Below are 13,573 nucleotides of genomic sequence, written 5' to 3' on the forward strand. Positions count from 1 at the left end.
TGTTTGGAACAACCAGACACAAAAATTGTAAGTTGTGAACTTTTTATAGCTTTTTCTTTAAAGTTATTCCACTTTGGGAATTTCATTATATAATTATTATCTTAATTAAGTTGGTACGATTCACTAGACATGGGGTCCTGAACTATGAAAGAGTACAGAAATCAAGATAGAAACAAAAGCAAGCAAGTGAGAAAGTGAGAATGTGTGTCTTCATTCCTCTTTGCTCTTGACCACAGGTGTGCTATTTCATATTACTCGCTTGGATTCCTGACAATGAGAGACTGTATCCTGAAACTATGAGCTAAATTAAGGCATATCTCCCCTAGCTGCCTTTTGTCAAGATATTTTTTCATAGCAACACATATGAAATTGGGCCAATGTATTTCTGAAAATTGTAAATCACAAAAATCAATGCAATCCATGAATGTCATTTAGTCTACCAACAAAACCTTAAAATATTGATTGGATTTATACTTATTGATGTCGTATTTTCCCAAACTGATTGCTAATGCATGCATATATACCTGCCACAATGCATACTTAAGCAATGGTTTTCAATTTAATTGATGATGCATTTTTAAAATTATGCTATCAGTGAAAATCAAAAATTAAAATTCTAAACTGATAATCCTAGTGCAGTGTATTCATTTCTTACTTGAAAACACAGGCAGATTTTCACCATGGACAAGTGACTATTTTTGTTGAAGATATAATGGGCAACTTTAGAATGATGAAATGGATTAAATTCATAGATATATATGCATTAATATATGTGTATGTATATCCATTGTTAGATATAATTTAAATTTTTTCACTTGTTCTTCACAGAAACACACTCTCAGTTGGCATGACACTAAGTAAAAAAAAAAGCTAAGAAATCTTACTATATTCTAACTGTAGACTGCAGTAGCAAAGGTGTAGATTACATGGGTCATACAAATAGATAATTCATTACAAACCAGTTTACTAAAGAGGGCAACAAATGACTTCTCTAAGTCATTGCCTACTTTTATGTATTATCTAGTTTATCTCCTGAGTGAACTCGACCCCTCTCAGCTCATGAATTTTATTGCCTCATTAATCATGGTGAAAAATGAAAATTGCTAAAAATTGCCTCTCACATTCTAATTGTTCTAATTGATAATATTTCTTAACCAAGTTGAGTGGACTTTTTGAAATATTTGCATTTAAAATTTGGTATTAAATTATCTAATCTTGCAAAATCTCTGAAATAAGGTTTTTTTTATTTTATAACTTTATGATAGGCTAGCACAGATTAGAGAAAATGTTTTTAGTTTACATAGCCATTGCTAATTTCTAACATGAAGATTTCTCTTCCATATGTTTATATAATTTATAGTATGCTGCTGTCCTTCTACGAATACTTTAAACTAAAATGGGCTAACATCATTACCTAAATCTTTTCCTCCCTCCAGTTCCTCTCTTGAACCTATCCATTGCCCTTTACTCTCGAGATAGTATCTTTTACTTTATGTGTGTGCACAAATATATATATTCTAACTAACTATATATATATATATATATATATATATATATAATGTAAAACTTGCTGAGTCTGTTTAATTGGTGGGGATATGGTTTCAAGGGTTATCACTCTGCATTTCCAACCAATAGTTGGGCCCATCCATAGAAGAGGCTTCTTCTCTTACCATAGCTATTAGTTTCTTATAATTGTTTGTCTAGTGGTAGGACACAGTGAAATATCTCCCCTTCTATAGTAACATTTTAACATATATTAAAATACCATTGCCATGCACCACACCTTCGTGTCTGTGCTCGGTGCTCTATTACCCAGTTCACGAGCTTCAGGCAAGGGAGCTGGAGGTTAAAATACACAGACACACACAGACAGAGAGACAGCGACAGGGATCATCCTTGAATTCCCCAAAAATGCCCCCTTTATTGTGTTCAGGGGCAGATTATATAGAGATAGCCACGCCCTAGCCAAACCCACCAGAAACCACTCTCCTGCCATCAGGAACTCCTGAAGGTCTTGTGCTCAGAGCAGCTGTAGGCACTCAGATCAAGGGATTACAAGAAACTCAGGATCTGGGGTCTCACTGCTCCCAACAACCATTAGATTAACCAAGACTGCTATTTTTGAAATCTGGTTTATGCAACCATTTCTAGGAGACTGTTTCACAATGGGCTTCCAGCTATTTTCTCTTACAATATTTCTATCCTCTTTTCTGTGATGTTCCCTAAGGTATAGATATAGAAGTTGTAATAAAGATATAGCAGTAGTTGGGTCTAGACTAGCCATAAACCAATGATCTTGGCATCATGTCCAGTTACAGTTGTCTGTGATTGTATCTGTTTATGTAAAGATGGGCTTCTTTGTTGAGAGGGGTCAGCTACATTTCTCTGTGAGTTTGTGAATAAGATTTAGAATGTAGTAAGCAACTATGCTGCTCTGGCAAAGTGATTCTAAAGACTTCTAAAGACCATACCCCCCACTTGCCATCCTGGGAATCTAGCTAGGCTTCTAGTACCAATAAGGATTATTCTCCTGCAAGTTGGAACAAAGGCTTGGTCTGTATGCTTCTCTTTAGTAAATACCACTTCTACATATAGATTTTTCTAAGGTTCTTTTTGAAGAGCTTTGTGATGATCATTTCAGGTTTACTATACAGTAATTTCTTAGGAACCGCAAACATCCCACCTAGGAAAAGTAGCCTTTTTCCTGTCCATGTGGTCATCATAAGAAACACCTGATGCAGCAAGAAAATGCAGTTTATAAACTGGAGCAAGTTTGTAAACTGTCAACTAAATATACTGCCTCTGTTACGGATTGTTTCATTCAATCCATATTCTGCCAGTTTCATATCTTCTTGATAAACTTTTATGATGCTTATCTAATTACTAAGGCCATCTTGCTTTTGTTTCAAATGCTGCTTGGTTTCTAATATTGGGCTGTATCTATGTAATACCACTCTTCAGATTTTACAGCTCCAAAATAATTCTGCATCCTGATTTGGGACATCAGTTCATTCTGTCTACCTTTGAACTGGATAGGTGCATTTAGTTCACCCTCAATAGATTCTAATTGAGCCTGTCACTTTTCTTCATCGGCCTCTATAGCATAATAATGGTTCTTTTGAATTTCCTATTTGATTAGGACACGTAAGGTTCTGTGGAAGAGATCCATGAGTTTAGCTTTGTTTTGTGCTATTTTGGCCATAGTTGTAAATCAATTCTGTAGTTCACTAGTAAATTCAGATATTCTATCTAATCTGGTCTGAGTTGCTTAGGAATCCATTCTTGAAAGTTTAGTCTTTAAAGCGGTTATAGGAAACCCACTCCTGAGACAGGAATTATTTTTTTTCAGAATAAGGGTTATCCACTTTGGCTTGTTCCCAAATAATGGGATCAATAACGGCAGGAGGATACTGCACTAGCTGTTTGAACTGAGCCAGAAATAGTCTCTTCTTGTCTTAGAAGGATCACCCAGAGATGCTGCAGCTGTGTTTTAGTGTTGGTTTCCTCACAGTGGGCATGCAATGTTGTTAGTGGGACTCTTCTAGAGACGTCATTTGGAGAATGCTCAACAGCATAAATGACAACTACTGTGTCATCATCTGCCAGGGTCTTAATGGTTTCCCCATTGAGGCTAAGAGTCTGATTGCCTGGAAAGCAATGTTATCTTATGAAATGAAAATAATGAATGATATTTACTTCTATTATAAACTTACAGAAATATCCAAGTTCCTTGCATGTTTTTCTATTACCCTGATATTTAGACTCATTTTCTAGGATTAAATATTAACGAGTTTTCATAATTACATGAAATTCAGCTACTGTCAATCATACCAAATGTCTCAACATTCATGATGCATTTTGAGGGTTTTTTTTGTGGATATGTGTCCGTTTGAGTGAGTGGCTGTACACATGAAGGCAGAAGAGGGTGTCTGTGTTCCTTTCTATCCCTCTCTGACTATTCAGAAGTAGAATCTTTCTCTGAACCTTGGATTACTATGTTCTCTACTATGCAGGAAGAAAGCAAGCCCCATTGATTTTCTTATGCTCGCCTAAGTTAAACCTGTGATTACTGCTATGTGCTGTATGTTTAGCTTGTTACGTGGGTGCTGGTGTGAAAACAGGAGCACTCATGAGTATATACCCTCTAGACTGTCTCTCCAGATCCTTAAATTTACATAAACTAGACACATAAAATCACAACAATAGGGTTACCCGAACAATACATACATAGTGAGGTCCTAGTTAACATAGCAAAATGGATAAGAGAAGTTTCACAGGGTTTTATTGCTGGACAAAGAGTTTCAGGAAATCAGTGATTGCTTAGAGATGCAAAAACAGTTTTCTTCAAGAACAAAACCTCTTGTACATTATTCAGTCATGAATTATAAGACCAAAACAAATGTTTGTATGTAAGTTTTACTAAATGGTCTCAGAAACACACAGAGAGACACACTCTCACAAATTGAAAATAAAAAGCAGGTTATGTAATGCATTTCCTCTCATAAAAATAGAATAAATTATAATTCATAATAGAAAAAAGAAGTTGAATATTTGCAAATAATGTAAAATTTAAGCAAAATACTGCTGTTCTCGAATGGATCAAAGAAATATACATAAAATGAGGTAATGCTATAACATTTTAAAGTGAAAACAGTCTATCAGAGAAATTTTACAATAATGGATAACTATAGTAAGAAAAGAATACTTCAAATAAACAGCCTAGTATTGGCATAAAAACAGATGGGAGGACCAATGGAACTGAATCAAAGACCTGGATATTAATCCATACACCTTTGAACACCTGATTATTGATAAAGAAGCAAAAAATATAAAATGGAAAAAAGAAACCATATTTAATAAATGGATATCAACTGTAGAAGAATGATAATAGACCCATATCTATCACCATACACAGCATTCAAGTCCAAATGGATCAAGACCTCAACATAAAGCCAGTGACAGCAAACCTCATAGAAGAGAAAGTGGGAAGTACACTTGAATGCATTGGCCTGGAGACCACTTCTAAATATAACCCCAGTAGCACAGACACTGAGCGATACAATTAATAAGCTGGACCTCAGAAACTTAAAAGCTTCTGTAAAGCAAAGGACATGGTCAACAAGACAAAACAATAGCCTACAGAATGGGAAAAGATCTTCACTAACCCCACATCAGACAAAGGTCTAATCTCCAAAATATACAAAGCACTCAAGAAATTGGTCATCAAAAGAACAAATAATCCAATAAAAAATGGAGTACAGACCTAAACAGAGAACTCTCAACAGAGGAATCTAAAATGGCTGAAAGATACTTAATGAAATGTTCAACATCCTTAGTCATCAGAGAAATGCAAATCAAAACAACTCTGAGATTTCATCTTACACCTGTAAGAATGGCCAAGATTTCTTTGCTGTGTTCTACCTCCTTCTGCTATTCATTTGGACCTTAGGAACTCAGTTCAATGTTCCAATGTGGGTCTCTGTCTCTAGCTTCGTCCATCACCAGATGAAGGTTCTATGGTGATATGAAAGATATTTATCAGTATGGCTATAGGATAGGGCCATTTCAGGCTCCCTCTCCTCAGCTGCCCAAGGATCTAACTGGGGACATCTCCATGGACACCTGGGAACATCTCTAGAGTCAAGTTTCTCGCCGACCCTAAAATGGCTCCCTTAATTAAGATATATACTTCTCTGCTCCCACACCCACCCCTCCTCCATCCCAACCATCCCATTCCCCCAAGCTCTCCCCATCCTCTCCTTCTTCCTTCTCTCTCCCCACTCCACCCCCAGCCCCTATCCGGCAATCTTGTCCACTTCCAATATCCAGGAGGATATTTATTCTTTGGGTTCACCTTCTTATTTAGCTTCTCTAGGATCACGAATTATAGGCTCAATGTCATTTATTTTTTTAACATGGGAAATACTCTCCATTTTATCTAATTCTTCCCTTAAAGAATTCCCAATTTTCTCGTCAAATCTGCCACTGATGATGATGAAGATGTGAGACACTGCCTCTGAAATGAAAAATAAAAGTGACTGGATTTCAAGGTAGCTACCTACTTTGGCAGCAGTCCAAGAAGGACGTTCATGGGAAGCCCATCAGGAGATAATATAGAAAACTCATCTGGTGGGTGAGTGATTCTAACCATGTGTTGCTCTGGCCTATGTCATTTGCTGTAAGGCCACAGGCAAATGACATTTTTTTGTATGTGTTGGGTGCCAGATTCAGAAAAAAATAATTAAAAGCACAGAGTCATATATTGGGACTCATAGAAGATCAGAAAATCAAAGCAATGAAGTCACTAGAGAGTTCTCACCTCTATGAAATATTCAGAGAAAAAAGAGTGAGTTCCTGTCTCATCCCACTTCATATTCTGCTCTAGTGTTGCTATTAAAGATGTGTACCACCACTGCCTGGTATCTATGGCTAACTAATGTGGTTTGGGGGATTAAAGGTGTGTGCAATCTCTGTTTTGCCAGTATGGCTGATTAGTGTGCCTAGCTTTGCACTCTGATCTTTAGCCAAGCTTTATTTGTTAGATGATAAAGTATCACCACACAATAGTTAATAAAAAAAAGAATGCGTCATTACTTCAATGATACTCAAAGTCAATTGCCATTAGTTTTTTTTTTTTTATTTTTGGTGTCATTTCATTTGGATATGCTTTATGTTTTTTGATTGCTTTTTTGAATTGCATTTTCTACATTTACATGGAGGATAATAAGCAATATGAAAATACAAATCAATGATTTAAGAGATCATAAATGGAAATGCTACAAGAAGATTTAATATTCATGTATCTGTTGCTTTGAATGAAATTTCAAAAGCCTTCAAAATAGAAATACATTTTTCTAATTCAGAGTAGTACATTTAAGTATGGATTCAAATACTTGAAGTGATGAATTCCAAAATAAACCTTATAAGACCTGTTTATCTTTGTTATTCAAGAATAGATTACCAAACTGATTTATTTTATAATGTTGATATAATTTTATAGTATGTTTTGTTCCTAAGTTTTAATAGAAAAACACAGAAGAATTTCCTTTTACTGTTTAAATATTACGATCCCATTGACATGTTTACTAAGTAAAACATGACTTCCGTGCTGTCTATGTATTATACATAATATGTCCTTCATTTTTAATTCATTGCAGTCACATTTTTTCTCACCTTTATTCAATGGGGAAAACAAAAATTCAATCCTCTCCAGTAATGATATTCCTCTGCTGATCCAAAAATAGTTTCCACATTTTTCTCATCAAGGACAAGAACAACTGGGAAGTTGTAGATTGACAGCATTCCCCACACCATATAGTTTTTTCTACAAGTTAATCAACAATAGAATAAGGTTTATTTCATCAAAAGAAGTTTAATTGAAAAAATATCTAACTATTAACCAAGGAAATATCCTAAATAAACTCCAGAAATATTCTGAGTGAGAAAATACATTCATATAAAATTCTTGAAAAATAAAGATGTAGACTAATAAAGATGCTACGAATTACCAGATGGTTAGTGTTTTCATCTAAACGTTGACTTTTGCAATGATTATAAGTCCATATATAGCTGAAAAAATGACACATATGCCCTTTGTAACAATTCTCTTAAAATATATTATAATAGTGTACACAAAGTTTTGACATTGATACAGCTAAAATACAGAACATATCTATGTTTGGACACCCTCATCATGATCCCTTGTTGTATGAGTGACATTTATGTCACTGTAAGCAACTTGAGAGAAGAGTTTATTTAGGCTCATCAAACTGTGTTTAGGACTGCTTTGGAGAGCAGAGCCCAGTAGTTGATGGACTAGTGCAAAGGATGCAAGAAAGGGGGAGAATAGACACAGAAGTAATAAACACCAAAGGACCCACCCATGGGGATTCCTGACCCACATAGGCCCTTCCATCAATTTCCATCAGGAAACTGCCTAAGTATGTTCAGCTGTGCATTAAGTGTTAAAAACGTGAGTGTCTTCAAATCATAACATTCCATGTAATTATATTTTAATGTGTTTAGAGCCACAATGTTTCTCTCCTCTCAAATCATTTGGGAATTAATAGCCATTTTTATTCTATGTATCATGTATTTTTGTCTCTCAAGAGTAAGATTTAAATGTAGTTTCTCACTGGAATAGTTCTGGATGTTTATTGAGGGTGTTTACTTGGTTTATAGTTAACTATTTTTTTTTTTTTGCTCTGAAGTAACCTTCTGTGACATGTATATAGAAGTTTGCTTGGTAGGGGTGGGGTGGGGGTAAGGGGAGATGGGGAGCGAGAAATGAGAAGGGGAGGATGGGGAGAGCTTGGGGAAATGGGACGGTTGAGATGGAGGAAGAGTGGATATGGGAGCAGAGAAGTATATATCTTAATTAAGGGAGCCATTTCAGGGTTGGCAAGAGACTTGACTCTAGAGGGGTTACCAGGTGTCCAAGGAGATGTCCCCAAAGTGTTCTTTGAACAGCTAAGGAGAGGTCGCCTGAACTCGACCTATCCTATAGCCACACTGATGAATATCTTTCATATCACCATAGAACCTTCATCTGGCGATGGATGGAGATAGAGACAGAGACCCACATTGGAGCACTGGACTGAGCTCCCAAGGTCCAAATGAGGAGCAGAAGGAGAGAGAACATGAGCAAGGAAGTCAGGACCCGAGGGGTGCACCCACCCACTGAGACAGTGGGACTGATCTATTGGGAGCTCACCAAGGCCAGCTGGACTGGGACTGATGGAGCATGTGATCAAACCGGACTCTCTGAACGTGGCTGACAATGAGGGCTGACTGAGAAGCCAAGGACAATGGCACTGGGTTTTGGTCCTACTCCATGTACTGGCTTTGTGGTTACCTAGTCTGTTTGGATGTTCACCTTCCTAAACCTGGATGAGGGGGGAGGACCTTGGACTTCCCACAGAGCAGGGAACCCTGACTGCTCTTAAGGCTGGAGGAAGGAGGAGGGGGAATGAGGGGAAGGGGGAGGGAAATGAAAGGAAAGGAGGAGGTGAAAATTTGTAATAATAATATAAAAATAAAAAATAAAAAAAGAAGTTTGCTTAACTGTTTGCTTGTAGAAACACAATCTGGTGTAGGCAGTTTTGGAATATTAATAATCAGGATAATATAAACATCTGTGTACAGGAGTTTGTTTGCTCATCTCTGGGGAAATGAATTGCCAGAATATTTATTGCTTGATCATAGGGTAATATAGTATATTTAGTTTTACAAAGAGTATGTATTTATATTTAAATATGTTTATATAAAATATAAAAATATAATATTCATGATTTATAATGTTATAAATATATAGGAGATAAATATAAATGTTATATATATTTATATGTATAATAAGGAATAACATATTTCATATATATGCATTGTTCTTTATTGTATTTGACAATTTTTCATTGTATTTTGGAGAGGAGTAATGATATTTCTTTCTTTGTAACCTACACCTTTCCTTCATTCCCCTTTAGAATTTTTCTCTCTTTATTCCTAGAAAATTTACAAACATCTTTTGTAAAAATAAAGAAAATGGGCTTTCTCAGTCTTGATTTTTTAAAAGGAAATATTTCCCATTTTCCTGTTACATATAGAGCTTCTCCTTAGTAAATTGTGTTACTTCCCATCTATTCTTTTATGTTGAAAAATTAAAATATAATTACAGCATTTTTACCTTTCTTCCTATCTATTTTTATTTTCTGAGCAATTTCGTCTTGAATAGGTGCCTAACCTCACATATGATTTCCATATATTAATGCAAACTTTTATGTGATTTTTTTCTTCTTTATATTTTATAACATGGTGTATTAGACTGATTCATTACATTAAGTGTTACTAAATTAAACTTGTTAATTCAGTTACAAGCTGCCAGGTAGTTTCAGTAAATAATAAATCTATAAAGTTATTATCTCATAAGATTATAAAATTCTCAACAGTTAGTGTTTTTACCATTCCCCTAAAGTCATAAAGCAATTCGTAACTTGCATGTACCCAGTGCTGCTGGTGTAATCAAGGCTTTTCAGCTGTCAGCTGTGAGAGCTATAGTCTGGACTATGCACAATTATATACAATTATAATAATGATAATGATTATGTAGTTTATGTATTTGCTATATTGTGTTATTATGTATATATACATACATGCATACACATATTTTCCTTTTTTTTTTTACTCTTATGTAGGAAATCTAGGTAGCAGCCAGTTCATGTGACCAGTCCATTTGCAAGACATCAAATCCCATTTCCCATTAGACTCTGGGTCTTCTTTCCTGATACTCTTTACAGGCACACAGCCTGGGATACTTCCTCTCATTTTCTAAAATCCCTTGTGCAGCAACACTGGCAAAAGAACTGCTCCCCTGAGATCCTTCTTATTTAAACAAAAACAAACACAAAACAAAAAATAATAATAGCAAAAGCCTTTTACCTGAAGCAAGTTGTTAGACATTCCGCAATAAGGCAGTATCACAACAGGATATGGCAGCCGATGTGGGCTAATTGCCAATGTGACAGTCTACGGAAGAAGAAGACACAAATATTGATGTTTCTGACCCTACATAGAGGAGGAGCAGTGTTAAATTTTGACAATTAGTTCACAAATTAAATAAGTAAAGATTAAAAAGTGGAAGAGAATGGTGTATAAGAAGAGAAACTTATATTGAAATTGTACTATTATGTTTTGAAGTTAAGTATCATAAAAATCACAAGTTTTATAAAAGGTTATAAATTAGAAAACAATATCAGTAAGCTATGTTTATTACTAAAGACATCGTTTGTTGTAACTTTAAGGGGGCTAATTACACGGGATTTAAAAAGACTGCTCTAGTGTATGTCAGTGTCCTGGGCCTCACATGCCCTCATACTCATTGAAATCACCCAGGGGTACTTCAAGTCCTCAAGACTACATTCACATACATTCTGAGTGAGTATAGCATTTGTTCTTGTTTTATATTTTACTGTATCTTTTCTAGATTACATTGTAAGGCATAACTATTCAATAAATTATAGCAATAGGCAATATAACATAAAGCTTAGCTGTGTGTTAAACTATCATCCCCAATTGCATATTATACTGTATGATGTTCACACAGTTGAGATGATGCTTTTCTTGGGATATAACCTTTTGTGAGGTGGTCATGAGAAAATAATATTGCTGTTTGATCATTTATACTCTACTGTCCTGCCTCACTGGCTTCTTATTTTTTTTCTGCCTTTCCTTCTTTTGTTTTTTTTTTCTTTTTTAATTGATTTTATTGAGCTTTACACTTTTCTCTGTTCTTCTCCCTTCCTCTCCCCTCCCCTTTAACCCTCCCCCATGATCCCCGTGCTCCCAATTTATTCAGGACAATTTGTCTTTTAATACTTCACCTGTAGATTAGATCCCTGTGTGTGTCTCTTAGGGTCCTCATTGCTGTTTAGGTTCTCTGGAATTTTTATTTGTAGCCTGGATTTCTTTTCTTTATGTTAAAAAGACACTTCTGAGTGAGTCTATATGATAATTGGCTTTCTGTGTCTGGGTTACCTCACTGAATATGAGGTTTACTAACTCCATCCCTTTGCCTACAAATTTCAAGAAGTCATTATTTTTTTTCTGCTGTGTAGTACTCAATTGTGTAAATGTACCACATTATTAATTCTTCGGTTGTTTCCAATGTAGGTTGTTTCCAGGTTCTGATTATGACAGTGCCCCTCCTTTACACAAATGATAAATGTGCAGAGAAAGAAATAGAGAAACAATACCCTTCACAATAGCCACAAATAGCATACAATATGTATGCTAACCAAACAAGTGAAGACTTGTATGACAAGAACTTTAAATCTTTGAAGAAAAAAAAAAATTGAAGAAGACACCAAAAAGTGGAAAGATCTCCATGCTCTTTGATAGGTAGAATTAACATACTAAAAAAGGCAATCTTACCAAAAGTAATCTACAGTAATCAAACACTTCATTTTATAGGTTCTCTTAGTTGTGGTGTTGGATTACAGAAATAAAATTCTGACTAAGATGCCCATTTCTTAAGAATTTTAATAACAGTATATTTAATGTTTTAAAAGGTGTTTATGACTTAATGCAAGTGGAATGAAACTTATATTGGTAAATTACAGTTATATTTTTTTCTGATTTCTTCATCCATTCTAAAAATTAATTAAAACTTGAGCTGAGATTCTCCATAGGAAATACCCAAAATCTAACTTATTTTTTATAAAGAATTATGGGAGCTTATTACAATTCCAACTATGATTATTTCCCTGTATCATTAAACTCTGGAATCAGTCAGACTCAGCTGTGAAACAAATACAATAAATAAAATTTTATAAATTTTTGAGGTTCAATACCTGAAGAAATAGAACAGTGGTTAAAGCATTGCTATGCAAACAAGAGAACCAGAGTTCAAATTCAGAATTCAAATAAGTGTCTTGTGATACTACCCATATAATCAATATCTACATTTGATTGAGAGTCTGGTGGAAAAGTGATTTAGGAAGATTTGCAGCATCACACTTGAGCATCCATATTCATGGACACATGCAGGGACACACACACAGACACTCAAAGAAAGGAGAAAGGAAAGGTGAGTTAGAAGTATATAACCTTATAAAAATACATCTTATAATGGTGAGATACCAATAATTAAACTATATTTCAAAAGTATTGAAATAATAACAAAAGTAATTTAGTATTTGATGTGATATAGTAACATTTAAAAGAAACAAATAATTATAGGAGAGTTATATAGGAATCCTTGTCTCAAAATTAACCTACATGGAGGTTATTTAAGTTGAACAATGGTACAAAACAATTTTATTATGGCATCTTCTCTCTACTTACTGTTTGATTGAAATTTCTACACTAAAATATTAGAAAAATAAATAGAGTCTGAAAATCAAAGGAATGATTTTTTGATTACAGCATTATATGTCCACTTAGTAGTGAATAATGACTAAATAAAATTCTTTCTAGTAAGAGATAATTTATTTGGTGTTTCAAGGTGAAGACTTTAAAAATTACAAATTTCTAGAGTCCGCTAAAAGCATTAAGCCTATAAAGTTGATTTTTAAAATGCGACAGTAAACTAGGGAGCATAAAATTGTTAAATAAAGTCATTCAGACACTCTTTTTAATTTCACTCAATATCTGTTGTGCTCTTTGGTTCAACTCATTTTGCCATAACGTCAGTATGACAAGATAGCCATGACACATTTAATGTGAACTGCAACCATCTGCTTTATATTTCTACCCTTATGAAAAATTTATATTAATGGCCTGTCAATTTAAATGTATGTTCAAAAATGTCACATTATAGTCTTGAACTTTGGTTAGATTCCTCTCGCAGAACATCCTATTACTTATTTATATTTTGCTCCTGACCTTCCAAAGTAACAAACTACCTACAGTACACATATAGAAACCTGTAAAGCAACAAGCATGCAGACGGAGAATTTATTTCAGAAGCTGTATAGCTCAGTGATTCAAGACTCAGTGCGGCCATATAGAAACTGTGTGCAATTGTTCCTACCATGTCTCCTCCTTGAGACTCTCTGGAAACTATATCCTTCCAGTCTGGCCA

General features: G+C 34.8%; 1 pseudogene; it reads right to left on the reverse strand.

Annotated features, from left to right (window-relative positions):
• Positions 1–2,783: 2,783 nt before the first annotated feature.
• LOC126513760 (nuclear pore complex protein Nup54-like) lies at positions 2,784–3,850 on the reverse strand (annotated as a pseudogene).
• Positions 3,851–13,573: the final 9,723 nt, after the last annotated feature.

This window comes from Alexandromys fortis, unplaced genomic scaffold (assembly GCF_014885135.2).
Source record: "Alexandromys fortis isolate MF-2015 unplaced genomic scaffold, M_Fortis_MF-2015_v1.1 scaffold_110, whole genome shotgun sequence".
Classification (NCBI taxonomy): Eukaryota; Metazoa; Chordata; class Mammalia; order Rodentia; family Cricetidae; genus Alexandromys; species Alexandromys fortis.